General features: G+C 41.0%; 1 pseudogene; it reads left to right on the top strand.

Moving 5' to 3' along the window:
- The first annotated feature begins 4,071 nt into the window (after positions 1–4,071).
- On the top strand, positions 4,072–5,262 carry LOC784581 (sorting nexin-7-like; annotated as a pseudogene).
- The last annotated feature ends 9,228 nt before the right edge of the window (positions 5,263–14,490 follow it).

The following is a 14,490-nucleotide window of genomic DNA, read 5'->3' as shown; positions in this document are numbered from 1 at the left end:
TCCAATACTTTGGCCACCTGATGCAAAGAACTGACATCTTGGAAAAGACCCTGATGCTGGGAAAGATTGAAGGCAGGAGGAGAAGGGGATGACAGAGGATGAGATGGTTAGATGGCATCACCAACTAGATGGAGATGAGTTTGAGCAAGCTCTGGGAGTTGATGATGGACAGGGAAGTCTGGTGTGCTGCAGTCCATGGGGTCGTAAAGATTTGCACACACCTGAGCAACTGAACTGAACTGAAGCCTAATAAATGTGAAAATCTGTAGGCTCACTAATGTAGGTAGCATTTTGGGTTAGGAAAGCATTTTATATTTGGGTTTTTCTAAGATTCTATTTTAGAAAATGATGAGCTGAAAAACCTTCAGAGTTTTAGATGGCAACCCTAACACCCACGTCTGAATCCCACGTTGGTCTCCTTCAAAGTATGTACACTTACAGGTTTGAAAAAATAAAATAGACCCACTGATGTACTGGACTGGACTCACTAGAGAGAACGAAAAAACAGGAAGTAGAGAGTAAGCCCTGTCCACATAAATTATTACAGCACCCAGATTATAAGAACCCCAAGAGGTCCTCCATTTCAGCTCCTATTATCTGTGTAACTGACACATAGTCACACACATGTGCACAGAGGCACGCACACACTTTCTCAGACACATGATGGTTAAGCTCTGCTTGCTCCTCCCTGTCACCCATGAACTCGCTTATGCTGAGCATCAATCAGTTCATTCTCAGCATCACTGAGAGTTGGTGACAGACCCTGATTCCTCCTGAGACAGTCTGGTCCCATTTGGGAATCTCTATTAGGAAATTCATGTCCCTGGGACACGATCCAGCTCCCTCTAGTTGGGCACTAACCTCGGGGGCTGCGGAGAACTCTTTAACCCGCTGCCTGTGACCACCTTCACAAGCTTGAGGACAGCCCTCCTGAAGCCCTGAATCTTCTATTCTCCAGGGAAATGTCTCAGAAGCTTTCACCTTCCTAAAGCATGTTAAGCCTTCTCTAGGTACACCCAGCTTTTCTGTGTTCTGACGTGTGGAAGCCAGGAAGGAGTACAGAGCTCCAGGAGAACACACGCACTGGGAAGAAGTGAAAGAGGGTCCCATCCATTGTCTGTTCATGAGATAGGCAGAGTCTGTCTGCTACAACATCACTGCTCAAGTAGATATCTAGTCATAGAGAATTTTTTAGGAAACCTGTTTCTAGTGTAGCTAGTGCTACACTTGAAGCTGCCAAGATTATTTGGTATTTTAGAACCAAATGAATGGTATGGAATATATAGCATGACGTATGTGTTATGTTGTTGTTTAGTTGCTAAGTCTTGTCTGACCCTTCTGTGACTCCATGGACTGTAGCCCATCAGGCTCATGTCTATGGGATTCTCCAGGCAAGAATACTGGAGTGGGTTGCCATTTCGTCCTCCAAGGGATCTTCCTGACGCAGGGATGGTATATGTGTCTCCTGCATCTCTTGCATTTCAGGTGGATTCTTTACTGCTGAACCACCAGAGAAGCCCCATGACTGACGCAGCAATAAAAGAAAAATAATTAAAGCGAATCTGGCAATAATAACAATAGTGTGAAAGGTTTAGTCAACTCTTTGGCAATAAGGTACCTAGATTCAGCAGTGTGTGTGTGTGTGTGTGTGTGTGTGTGTGTGTGTGTGTGTGTGTCTGTCTGCCTGTCTGTCTGAAAAGGAAGAAATGGAGCCCCAATCACTAAATCAGGAGCAGAGCTGTAATTGTGAAATTTGGACACCTGAATCTACAGAGATAGCTGGAATTAGTTAAAATGCCTAAGGTAAACCATTTAGTGAAATGTGAATTTATTTCACTCATGCTGTGATTTAATTATTCTTTGATAATTGCTTTGTCTATGAAATGCCAGGCTGAAAACTCTGCTTAGTAATTATCTGAAAGATAGTATCCTAACCCAGGTGAGCCTCCTTGACCATCTCATTCCCCTGGCAAGAGTCCATCAGAGACAGAAATCCAGCAGACACTCGGGAGATGGCTAGGGACTTGCCAGCCCACCTAGAGAATATTCTAAACAGGCCACCCCACAGGGAGACAAGTGTCCACACTACACCTCACAGCTATCTTTTGTTAGTCTCGCTGTTGGCAGGGTGACTGACCGATGAGAGACTTACACAACTGTACATCTCATTTTTAAGACAACATTAAAAGCTGTAAGCTGTGAAATGGGTACCAGCTTTATGAACACACAGAACACCAATATGCCCAAGAAAGCACCAGCTACACACTTCTGAAACCATTCCCAGTTAGTAACTGTTTCAAGTGACCTTTCCTCTCTCTGTTCATTTAATGCCAATATGCAAAATGATTTTTCGCATGAAAAGGAAACACAGCCAATAAAATAACTTAATGTTGCCTTATTTGCCTGATGTCTTAGTTTTTTTTTCTTTTTCTTTTATAATTAATTTTTCACATTTCATCAGATGCAGTATCTAATAATTTTGTCAGGTAAATGAGTTATTGAATGAAGAAGTCATACACCAATATTTCTGTAAGTGACTAGTCTTGAATGATCATATTGACTTCTATAAAGAAAAAACAAGTTACCAGTGGACTGCACCTGCCAGTCAAAAACTTTACTCGGTTCAGTTCAGTTCAGTCGCTCAGTCGTGTCTGACTCTTTGCAACCTCATGAATCTCAGCACGCCAGCCCTCCCTGTCCATCACCAACTCCCGGAGTTCACTCAAACTCATGTCCATTGAGTTGATGATGCCATCCAACCATCTCATCCTCTGTCGTCCCCTTCTCCTCCTGCCCCCAATCCTTCCCAGCATCAGGGTCTTTTCCAATGAGTCAACTCTACACATGAGGTAGCCAAAATATTGGACTTTCAGCTTTAGAATCAGTCCTTCTAAAGAACACCCAGGACTGATCTTCTTTAAAATGGACTGGTTGGATTTCCTTGCAGTCCAAGGGACTCTCAAGAGTCTTCTCCAACACCACAGTTCAAAAGCATCAATTCTTTGGCGCTCAGCTTTCTTCACAGTCCAACTCTCACATCCATACATGACCACTGGAAAAACCATAGCCTTGACTAGATGGACCTTTGTTGGCAAAGTAATGTCTTTGCTTTTGAATATACTCTCTAGGTTGGTCATAACTTTTCTTCCAAGGAGTAAGCATCTTTTAACTTCATGGCTGCAATCACCATCTGCAGTGATTCTGGAGCCCCCCAAAATAGTCTGACACTATTTCCACTGTTTCCCCATCTATTTCCCACGAAGTGATGGGACCGGATGCCATGATTTTAGTTTTCTAAATGTTGAGCTTTAAGCCAACTTTTTCATTCTCCTCTTTCACCAAGAGGCTTTTTAGTTTCTCTTCACTTTCTGCCATAAGGGTGGTGTCATCTGCATATCTGAGGTTATTGAGATTTCTCCCTGCAATCTTGTTTCCAGCTTGTGCTTCTTCCAGCCCAGCATTTCTCATGATGTATTCTGCGTATAAGTAAGCAGGGTGACAATATACCGCCTTGACGTACTCCTTTTCCTATTTGGAACCAGTCTGTTGTTCCATGTCCAGTTCTAACTGTTGCTCCCTGAAAGGCATCATAACCATAAGGGGGTGTGAAGGAATCTGGAGGTTGAAAACTAGGTCCACTTTGAACTATAACTCGCCTGTTTGTATGGAGTTGCATATTAATTTATAAATATAGGAAAGCCTGAAAACATGTGGCATTATAGTTTATCAATTTTGAAAAAGAGCTTTAAAGAACAAGTCCTTTATATCAGGGCTACAGCAGTTCAGCGTCTGCGCAGCGGCCGTGGGGCTGGAGAGGGGCCGGCTGGGGAGGCGCAGGATGCACGGGAGCCAAAGGGCAAGCTCGGGGAAGGCGGGGCTGGCGGCAGCGGGCGCTCTGGCGCGCACTCTGGGGATGGAGGGCGAGTGCAAACGGCGCGGACAGCCCTGGGCGAGGGGGTAGGGGGCGGGGGACGGTGACGTCCCCTCCCGGGCAGCATCTGCTCCTCCGCCCTGCTGCAGGCCGAGGCGCTGGATCTGGACGAGGACGAGGGCTACCTGGAGGTGTAGAGTAAGGATGCCCCATTGATGGACACGAATTCCTTCAGCCCGCTGATGCCTGATGCCGACATCCCCTTTATCAATGATAAACCAAGTCAAGTTTGAAGATGAGCCAGATTTGAAGGCTCTTTTTATTACAGTCGATGAACCTGAAAGCCATGTTACTACAATTGAAACTTTTATTACTTACAGGATTATTACTAAGACATCTCCTGGGGAATTTGACTCCAGTGAATTTGAAGTTAGGAGACGTTATCAAGATTTCTTTTGGTTGAAAGAAAAACTTGAAGAAGCACACCCGACTCTGATTATTCCACCATTGCCAGAAAAGTTTATAGTGAAAAGAATGGTGGAACACGTTAATGAGGACTTCATTGAGACACGCAGGAAGGCATTGCACAAATTTTTGAACCGAATTGCTGATCATTGAACTCTAACATTGAATGAAGATTTTAAAATTTTTCTTACTGCACAAGCTTGGGAACTGTCTTCTCAGAAGCAGCAAGGGCCTGGATTACTCAGCAGGATGGCACAGACAGTCAAAGCGGTTGCATTGTCAATGAGAGGAGTTAAAAGTCGCCCCGAGGAGTTCATGGAAATGAATAACTACATTGAAATATTTAGCCAGAAAACAAATTTGATAGATAAAATATCTCAGAGAATCTACAAGGAAGAACGGGAATATTTAGAGGAAATGAAAGAATATGGCCCAATTTATATTCTTTCGGCATCGGAAGAAGATCTGGCTGATACTCTAAAAAGTGTTGCCAGCTGCATTGACAAATGCTGTAAGGCCACTGAAAAATGGACGTCTGGACTCTCAGAGGCCCTGCTTCCTGTCGTACAAGAGTATGTGCTTTATAGTGAAATGTTAATGGCTGTCATGAAAAGAAGAGACCAAATACAGGCAGACCTGGATTCCAAAGTTGAAGCTTTGACGTCCAAAAAGGCAATATACTGATCCGCTTATGGAAGAGATTGGAAAACTGTAAGATAAAGTGGAGTGTGCTGATAATGCCCTGAAAGCAGATTGGGAAAGATGGAAACAAAGCATGCAAAATGATATCAAGTCAGCATTTACAAAAATATGGCCGAGGAGAACATCCTCTGTTGTGAATAGGGTCTTGCTGCATGGGAATCCTTCCTTACATCACAGACAGATCTCCACTTGGAAGAAGCCTCTGAAGATAAATTGTAATCTCATTGAAGACCTCTGTGTGATCTTTGGAAGATAATGTCTGTTAGCCAAAGTTATTCTTTCCCAATGAGTTGGATCCTTTCTAGAGTGGATGAAAAGTATTTCACACTATCTGGAAAACCAACAACTTAAAGCTCAGGTGTTCCAGATCATTGATATAAATTTGGATATATATATATATATATATATATATATATATATATATATAAATATTTAGTTTAGTTTTAACTATGTTCTTAAATTTGTATGCCAATAATTATACATAAAAAAGTTTTTTCTTAAATATTTGTCTGAGGAACATGTCATTTTAAACATGTATAATATCATGTATGAAACGAGTCGCCAGTCCAGGTTCGATGCACGATACTGGATGCTTGGGGCTGGTGCACTGGGACGACTCAGAGGGAGGGTATGGGGAGGGAGGAGGGAGGAGGGTTCAGGATGGGGAACACAGGTATACCTGTGGCGGAATCATTTCGATATTGGCAAAACTAATACAATATTGTAAAGTTTAAAAATAAAATTTAAAAAAAGTAAAAAAAAAAGAAGAAAAAAATATATGGTAAAGACTCAGTTTTAATAAAAAGTTTAATATGAAAAAAAAAAGAACAAGTCCTTTGTATCAGTGAGAACAGAGAAGACAAAGGTGTGCTGGTTCTCTGCCTTCCAAGCCATTGGCTCCAAAGACAGGGCCAGACATAGCACTGATTCATCTTCTTTGGTTTCCTTAATGTATTTTATATTAGACCTGTCTTATAATTCTTTGAAAATGTTTTCATAGAGCTTTTCACATCAAAGAGGATTCTTTCTCTTTATTTCCTAACTTGTCTGAGAAAGTTTACTTGTTTATCCATCCTGACAGCTGGAAGATAATAAATGAATACCTGGCTTTAGACCTCTATCTGTCCTGGGCCAAATGCACTTCAGGATGTTATGTAGAGGCCTGAGTTTAAGCCCAGACTTCTAAACAAAAGGTACATGACTCAGGCCAGCCTGTGGCCATGTTTGACTTATCTCACATATGAAATCGGGATAATGAGACTTCATTCATGGGGTTTCAAGGAATAATCAAGTGACGTGATGACTGTTAGAATGCTCTGTAAATAGTTGAAGGGTAGGTACAGATTCGGTTCTGTGTTTCTATCTCACCAAAGACTGGATGGAGGAGGAACAGGTCAATTTCAAGCAGTGACTCACACCTTCCTCTGAATGTGAGAACCTTGTGGAGGGCAATTAATAAACAGCCCATTTTCTACAATTGTCTAAAGAAGGCTCCCTCACTGACCCAGATGTGGATTCACAGTGCCCCACCTAGAGAACTCTGAGTGAGCACTATTTGGCATCAACGTAGTAATTAAATACAGCGACAAAGCAGATCAGGTCCTAGGAATGTTAACCTCATTATCACCCTCTCACAGCGACTTGCCTAAGAGTTAACAGTCATTAAAGCTCTGCTGCTCATCCGATCAGAATATTAAATTAATCAGTGCCTCCCTGACACAAATATCATGGATGGAGTTAATCCTTTGCTTTGTACATATCAAAAAGGATATGTAGAGTCTTTGGACAAACTTTCTAATATTTTTCACCATTTTAATTATTTCACATAGGGTTTTGTTAGGCCATTTTTAAAGTCCTTATTTAATTTGTTATAATATTGCTTCTGTTGTTTATGTTCTGTTTTGTTTTGTTTTGTGTGCGAGGCACGTGGGATCTTAGCTCTTGGACCAGAGTTCTAACTGGCTCCCCCTGCATTGGAAGGCAAAGACTTCTTGCAAAAAAAGATACATGCTTGATGCAAGCAATCTTTGCAAATAATAAATGCTGCCACCAGTTGATCTATATTCCTATGTCTGTATCTACCTGTTGTAGTCATCTTTAGTCACTTAGGGAAACTGATCAAGGTGCAATCCTCTGGAGAAGGCAATTATACCATCTTCTATCTGCTAATAAGTCACATTATACTCTCAGGGAGAAAAAGACAGTGAACAAAATGTTGTTTGACAGAGGCCTTTGCCCCAGTTCTGTTATGCTGGTTGCAACTATGTCATGACCCCGTCAGCATGAATTATGCCTGAAAGATAAAATGTAGCCGCATAAACTGGGCTGTGTCTCTGTGTTTAGCTGCATGGATTTATCTGCATAATCGGCATTTGTTCACGTTGACTAGAACAGAATGGTTAGCAGTTTAGCAGGCCCCAGAACTCTAAAATGAAGGAATAAATATTTTCCTTTCATGAGTACTTTTTCCTAGGAACATTGTACCTGACTGTCCAGGAACTAACATGTTAAGAGTACCATATGGACAAATAATTGCTGTTTCCAATCTAGAGTAAAAGCCTGGAAAAAGATCAGATCCACACTTGTTCTAGTCTACTTATGTTCATTGGCTAAATGTGCATGTTTTCTGTTAATTGTGATTCTGAAACTATAGAGGGCTTCTTGGAGGTGACAGACAAACAGCAGGATATCATGAATATGGATGGTGTGTCTGAGAAAATAAATTATCAGGGGCCAGCCACTCCGGTGACCCACTTCTGCTGCCAGCAATGAGTGCGACAGTGAAGGTCTGGACTGTGTGAATTTGCATGACAGAATTTCCTCCCCATCAACTCATTTACTTCCTGCGTTTGGATTATTTTAAGCACTACACAGCAGTCAGATAATCAATCACTAAATCACCAATCCTGACATTAAGGAACACGCAATACATTATTGCTGATTACCACTTAAAAGTGGAGCTGGTAACAGCTCCATCTAAGAAGGTAGCAGAGAAGGAACGGCTCTAACACATGGACTCCCTCAGGGCGCGTTGATCCGGGTGTTGTTGGGAAGATGACAAGCTGATGAAATTCCCCTCTTCATCCTGAACCATATAACTTCACGTCTGAAACTTATCTTTTTAAAAATATGTAGTCCTTTTAAATGAGACATATTAACCTAGCCTAAAGTAACACATAGGAATTGTCTTGGTAACTGTGATAAAAATAATTAGTTATTATCTAGTTACTTGGGATCAATGTGGTTCTTGGCTTGAATCACCAGAATAACTTATAGGAATACCCCCAAACATGATCATTCTAGGGTTTATTAATATAAATTACAATGTCACCAAATTTGTAGAGTAACCAAAAACTGATATCTCTTGCATGAATTTTTTATTTGTAACTGGAGAAGGAAATGCAACCAACTCCAATATTCTTGCCTGGGGAATTCCATGGACAGAGGAGCCTGGTGGGCTACAGTCCATGGAGTTGCAAAAAGAGTTGGACACAACTAAAGTGACTTAACATGCATGCCTGTCTCTCTAGTATTCAGAAACGGTGAGTGTTTTGGTTACTGAGGGCAGAAAAGATGTCTTATTCACATTTCTATCTCTAGCATCTGGCCCAGCTCCTGGGATACTGAAGCATTTAACAAATATTAGTTCTATCAACTTTATAGAATCAAGAGAATTAGGAATATAGTAGATTATTCAAAACAAATACACCCTATTTGCCCACAAGAGGAGAGGAGATAACAAAAAGAACCTGCTTAGACTTTGAACTGAGACAGAGTTTTTAATCATAGCCCCAGGCAAAGAACTTAATTTTTTGGAGCCTAATTTTTCTCATCTTCCAAATCTCTGGATTGTCTTATCATCTATCACATAGAGAAATTAACATTTGCCTGAGAAAACAAGCACAAAATAAAAAATAAAATGCTAGCATAAGAACTGGCTCATATTAGGTAATTGATACATTGTAGCTATTATTAGTAGAGCACTAAGTATAGAAAAGAGTAAAGGATCTAAAAAAAGTATTTGGGAGACAACGCCCTTAAACTTTGTAATTCATGGAATGTGGAGAAAACAAGATCGGACAGAGCCAACTGTGGCCATCAACACATCATTTTGAGACCAGAGAGATGGTAATTTTGAGTGTGGCCATCAACACGTCATTTTGCGACCAGAGAGATGGTAATTTTAAGAGATGGTAATTTTACAGACCAACATAGTGACATAAGGAAAGAAAGACATTTATGGGGAAATACAATTGCATTTCATTTGGGCTGGACACATGGGAAGTGCTTAGGAAAATACAGTGGGCGATGCTGGGAGGCAAGTTTCTTGTGTGTCTGCAGCCCTGGGAAAAACTCTAGCCTGGAGACACATTTGAGAAGAAACAACAAAGGAAGCAGGCCATAAGTGGCTGTTATCACAGAGGACAGGATATGAGATGGATGAGCAGGGGACTGAGAACTCTGAGCAACCTGCGCATTCAGAAGGAGGGTGGGACCTAGAAGAGCTGCTAAAGGAGCAGAATAAATGACTGTTGAGATAAGACAAGAACCAGCAAAAGGAGGCATTCCAGAAACAGAATGCTGAGCCTTTCCCAAAGGGGATGGACAATAAGTCCTATAAAATAAAGGCTAAGAACCATACATTGGAACTGACATTAGACCATCGGTGACCTTGATGAGTACAGAAGGGCAGAAGTGAGATTTCAGTGGGTGGAGGTGATGGATAATAAATTGAATAATAGATAGGTGAGAAGAACTCACTTAAAATGTTCCATGGAAGAATGGATAAAGAAGATGTGGTACATGTATACAATGGAATATTACTCAGCCATATAATAGAATGAAATAATGTCCTTTGCAGCTGCATGGATAGATCTAGAGATGATCATATTGAGTAAAGTAAGTCAAAGATAAATATCATTTGATACTGCTTATATGTGGAATCTAAAAAAAAAAAAGATATAAATGAGCCTATTTACAAAACAGAAATAGTCACAGAAATAGAAAAAAAAAAAATATGGTTACCAAGAGGGAAAGGGGAGGGAAGGGATAATTTGGTAGATTGGGATTGACACATGGACACTACTATATATAAAACAGAAAACTAATATGGACCTAGTGTATAGCACAGGGAACTCTACTTAATACTCAGTGATGATCTATATGGGAAAAGAATCTCAAAAAGAGTAGATATATGTATATGTATAATGTTCATTTTGCTATACAGCAGAAACTATACTCCAGTAAAATTAGTTTTAAAAAATATTTGAATATGAAGGTTGGTGAGAAAATTGGAGTCAAGACGGGGGGCATCAACAGACTTTAGGTATCACCTATGTGGCCACTTCTGTGTTGGATTCTATTGGATTTCAGAGGGAAAAAGGTACACGAGGGACTAGTTTTCCATATGCCAGAAATACTAATGGAGTGCCTACAGAACGCCAAACCCTGTGGGACAGTGACCTCCGCTCATGAGGTCCTTTCTTATCACTTGTTTTTCTGCTCGTATTTAACTTCACAAACAAGTATGTTGCTCTGCGTGAGAACTCTGACTTGAGAGTCCCTCGTTTGGATGGTGAATAATAGTATCTCCTTTTGATAAGTTTAGGACTTCCCTGTTGGCTCAGACAGTAAAGAATCTGCCTGCAATGTAGGGCACCTGGGTTCAATCCCTGGAAGGGGAAGATCCCCTGGAGAAGGAAGTAACAACCCACTCCCATATCTTGCTTGGGAAATCCCCTGGACAGAGGAGCTTTGTTTACTACAGTCCATGGCATTGAAAAGAGTCAGACACAGTTTAGCGACTAACACTTTCACTTTCACCTTTGATAACTTTATAATCCTGGCAACATTTTAGTAAAGGCATAATGAATAATGGCATGTAGCATGTTCCATAGCTGTTAATATATCAGACTCAGAGGCTGTGTTGAATGTTGCTATTTTTCAGTCGCTAAGATGGACGTGAGTCTGAGTGAACTCTTGGAGTTGGTGATGGACAGGGAGGCCTGGCGTGCTGTGAATCATAGGGTCACAAAGAGTTGGACACGACTGAGCGACTGAACAGAACTGAAGATGTGTCCAACTCTTTGCAAATCCATGGACTGCAGTGTGCCAGGCCTCCCTGTCCTTCACTGTCTCCCGGAGTTTGCTCATATTCATGTCGATTGAGTCAGATGCAGCTATCTAATCATCTCATCCTCCGTTGCCCCTTTCTCCTCCTTCCCTCAATCTTTCCCAGCATCAGGATCTTTTCCAATGAATTGGCTCTTTCCATCAGGTGGCCAAGTACTGCAGTTTCAGCTTCAGCATCAGTCCTTCCAATGAATATTCAGGACTGATTTCCTTTAGGATTGACTCATTCGATTTCCTTGCTGTTCAAGGGACTCTTAAGAGTCTTCTCCAGCACCACAGTTCAAAAACATCCATTCTTCGACATTCAAGTTTCTTTATGATCCAACTCTCTTAGTTGAATCTGGCTTAAAAATTGATTTCTTAAAGGAAGTGACCTTATAGTCACAGCAAAGAAAAATCCACAAAATCTTGGGCAGATACTGTTTTTGTTTGATTGAATTAGTCTTTTCAGTTTAACTTTGCTGTGTGATTTTGCATGATATGACATTGGGCTGTCTATTTTCCCACATCTTTGGTGTTGGGCTATGAGTTACCCTGTCTTAGCAGGTGAGTTTTAGATGGAAGCACCCCTTGCGCTCTGCTATTAAAGGAACACACCCCATGTGACTGTTAGACCAAAGAAAATAGGAGACTGTGTAGCAGTCCTGAAAGCAATCCATAGCCTGAAACAAGACCAGCTCATCCTAGGCGAGACCAGGCGAGCCCCAGCAAACCACAGCCTCGAGAAAGACGATCAATATTTGTTTACGGTAAACCATAAAGGGTTTTGAGGTTTGATGCTATGCCATAAAAAATGATCAATATAGTGTTAATTACATTAAGGTAAAATAGGCAATGTGAGGATGACTAAATACTATGGAAAGAAGATCTATCTAAACTGCACTTACATAAACTTCTTGGCAAAGCAAGTTTTGATGAGAAAATCATTGATAAGAAATACAGATCACTCTGCTTGTTTGTAAATGTCGGATGTAACTTACATTTTCTTCCAAAGGAAATAAGAGGGAATAACTTATAGTTTCCTCTTATCCCCAGTTTTGCTTACCCATGGTCTGAAATTGTTAAATGGCAATTTCTAGCATCAAAAAATTTAGATTTTAAACTAAATACCATTCTGAGTCATGATGAAGTCTTGTGCAGCCCAGCTCTGCTTGGCCCAGGATGGGGACCATGCCTTTGTCCAGCACATCCACCTCCTAGTTGCATGGTTAATATAATCTTGGGGAACAGGATTGGTCAGATTCTGAAAGATAATTCAGTGTGGTCTTTCCTCATTCGATACCTGGTTTCTTCCAATAACATCACTAAATATCGCCCAGCCTCTGGCAAAATGTTTGCCACCTTTCAAAGCTGTTTTTAAAAGTCCATCCTTATGTTTAGACGTGAACACATTTCCCAGTGTTCATAACCATTTCATGTCATTTGAACTCCTACTTAGACAATTATTTGTAAATAACAATCATGAATTCTTAGGTCTTCTTTTCTTTTTTTGTTTTGGCTGGGCCACCTGGCTTGTGAAATCTTAGTTCCCCAACCAGGGATGGAACCTATGCCCCTTGCAGTGGTAGTGAGGAGTCCTAAACACTGGACTGTCAGCAAAGTCCCGGGTCTTCTTTTCTTTCAAGTAAATATTCTCAAATTTCTAAAATACTTTTATGGCATGCTGGTATTTCTGAGGCATAGAGTCTGGTCTCTCCCCCCACCCTCCACATTCCTATTTTCAATATCATGTGATATTTTTTCAGATTGCCACCTTATTAGAATATCTGTAGTTATGTGAGGGTGAATAACAAGTTTTCCATGTGTTCTGAGTCCAGAAATATACTATGGGGTCTTTTAAATGTGAATGTTTTTGTTCAATAAAAGAGAGGAAGAGCCAACTGTTTCTACTCTGGACATTCATCCTTGCTTTGAACCAAGATTTAAAGAACAAAAGTAGTATTATGATTTCTGATTCTGAGATTTGGTTTTCCTCACCATGTGATATGCAAGATTCTTTCCAAGAATCCTTTGCATAATCTTATCATTTCTTCTCCTCTTGCACCCATATCCCACTCTTTTATAGCTGATGACTGCAGTGTTACAGGGCCTTCCCTGGTGGCTCAGATGGTAAAGGATCTTCATGCAATGCTGGAGACCTGGGTTCAATCCCTGGATCAGGAAGACCCCCTGGAGAAGGGAACGGCTACCCACTCCAATATTCTTGCCTGGAGAATTCCATGGACAGAGGATTCTGGTGGGCTATAATCCATGGGGTTTAGTCTATATACTAAGTAGACGAAATTTTCAAGAAATGTCTGGTGTGCTGGAGGCAAGCTCTGCCAATTTGTGACACCTGGTTGTGGAAGCTAGTTTTTAACTATTCAGGAATGTTGTAAACTTTTTCTTAAGTATTTGGTGGGTTAACATCAGTCAAATGGTGGAGTATTTGCACCATGGAAAGCGGCAGGTGCAACCATCCCAAGGCTTTTTCCCCCTACCATAGAAAGCCGATTTACTAACTTACCACTGGTTGTTGACATATCTTTCAACAATTATAAACATCGCCTCTCTCCATGAGAAAATTCAGTCTAATGCTGTGAGGTATCCACCGTAAGGAACTGATTCCTCTCCCATGAACTGAAAATCACTACTTATATGTCATGACATCTTTTTTGGGTGTTAGTTCTAAAAGGTCTTGTAGGTCTTCATAGAACCATTCAACTTCAGCTTCTTCAGTGTTACTGGTTGGGGCATAGACTTGGATTTCTGTGATATTGAAAGGTTTGCCTTGGAAACGAACAGAGATCATTCTGTCGTTTTTGAGATTGCATACAAGTACTGCTTTTCAGACTCTTTTGTTGACCATGATGGCTACTCCATTTCTTCTGAGGGATTCCTGCCCACAGTAGTAGATATAATGGTCATCTGAGTTAAATTCACCCATTCCAGTCCATTTCAGTTCACTGAATCCTAGAATGTCGACATTCACTCTTGCCATCTCTTGTTTGACCACGTCCAATTTGCCTTGATTCATGGACCTGACATTCCAGGTTCCTATGGAATATTGCTCTTTACAACATCAGACCTTGCTTCTATCACCAGTCACATCCACAGCTGGGTATTCTTTTTGCTTTGGCTCCATCCCTTCATTCTTTCTGGAGTTATTTCTGCACTGATCTCCAGTAGTATATTGGGCACCTACTGACCTGGGGAGTTTCTCTTTCAGTATCCTATCATTTTGCCTTTTCATACTGTTCATGGGGTTCTCAAGGCAAGAATACTGAAGTGGTTTTCGATTCCCTTCTCCAGTGGACCACATTCTGTCAGATCTCTCCACC

Source organism: Bos taurus, chromosome 11, assembly GCF_002263795.3.
Source record: "Bos taurus isolate L1 Dominette 01449 registration number 42190680 breed Hereford chromosome 11, ARS-UCD2.0, whole genome shotgun sequence".
Lineage (NCBI taxonomy): Eukaryota > Metazoa > Chordata > Mammalia > Artiodactyla > Bovidae > Bos > Bos taurus.
The sequence above is the reverse complement of the archived record's forward strand: the minus strand, read 5'-3'. Positions and strand labels throughout refer to the sequence as shown.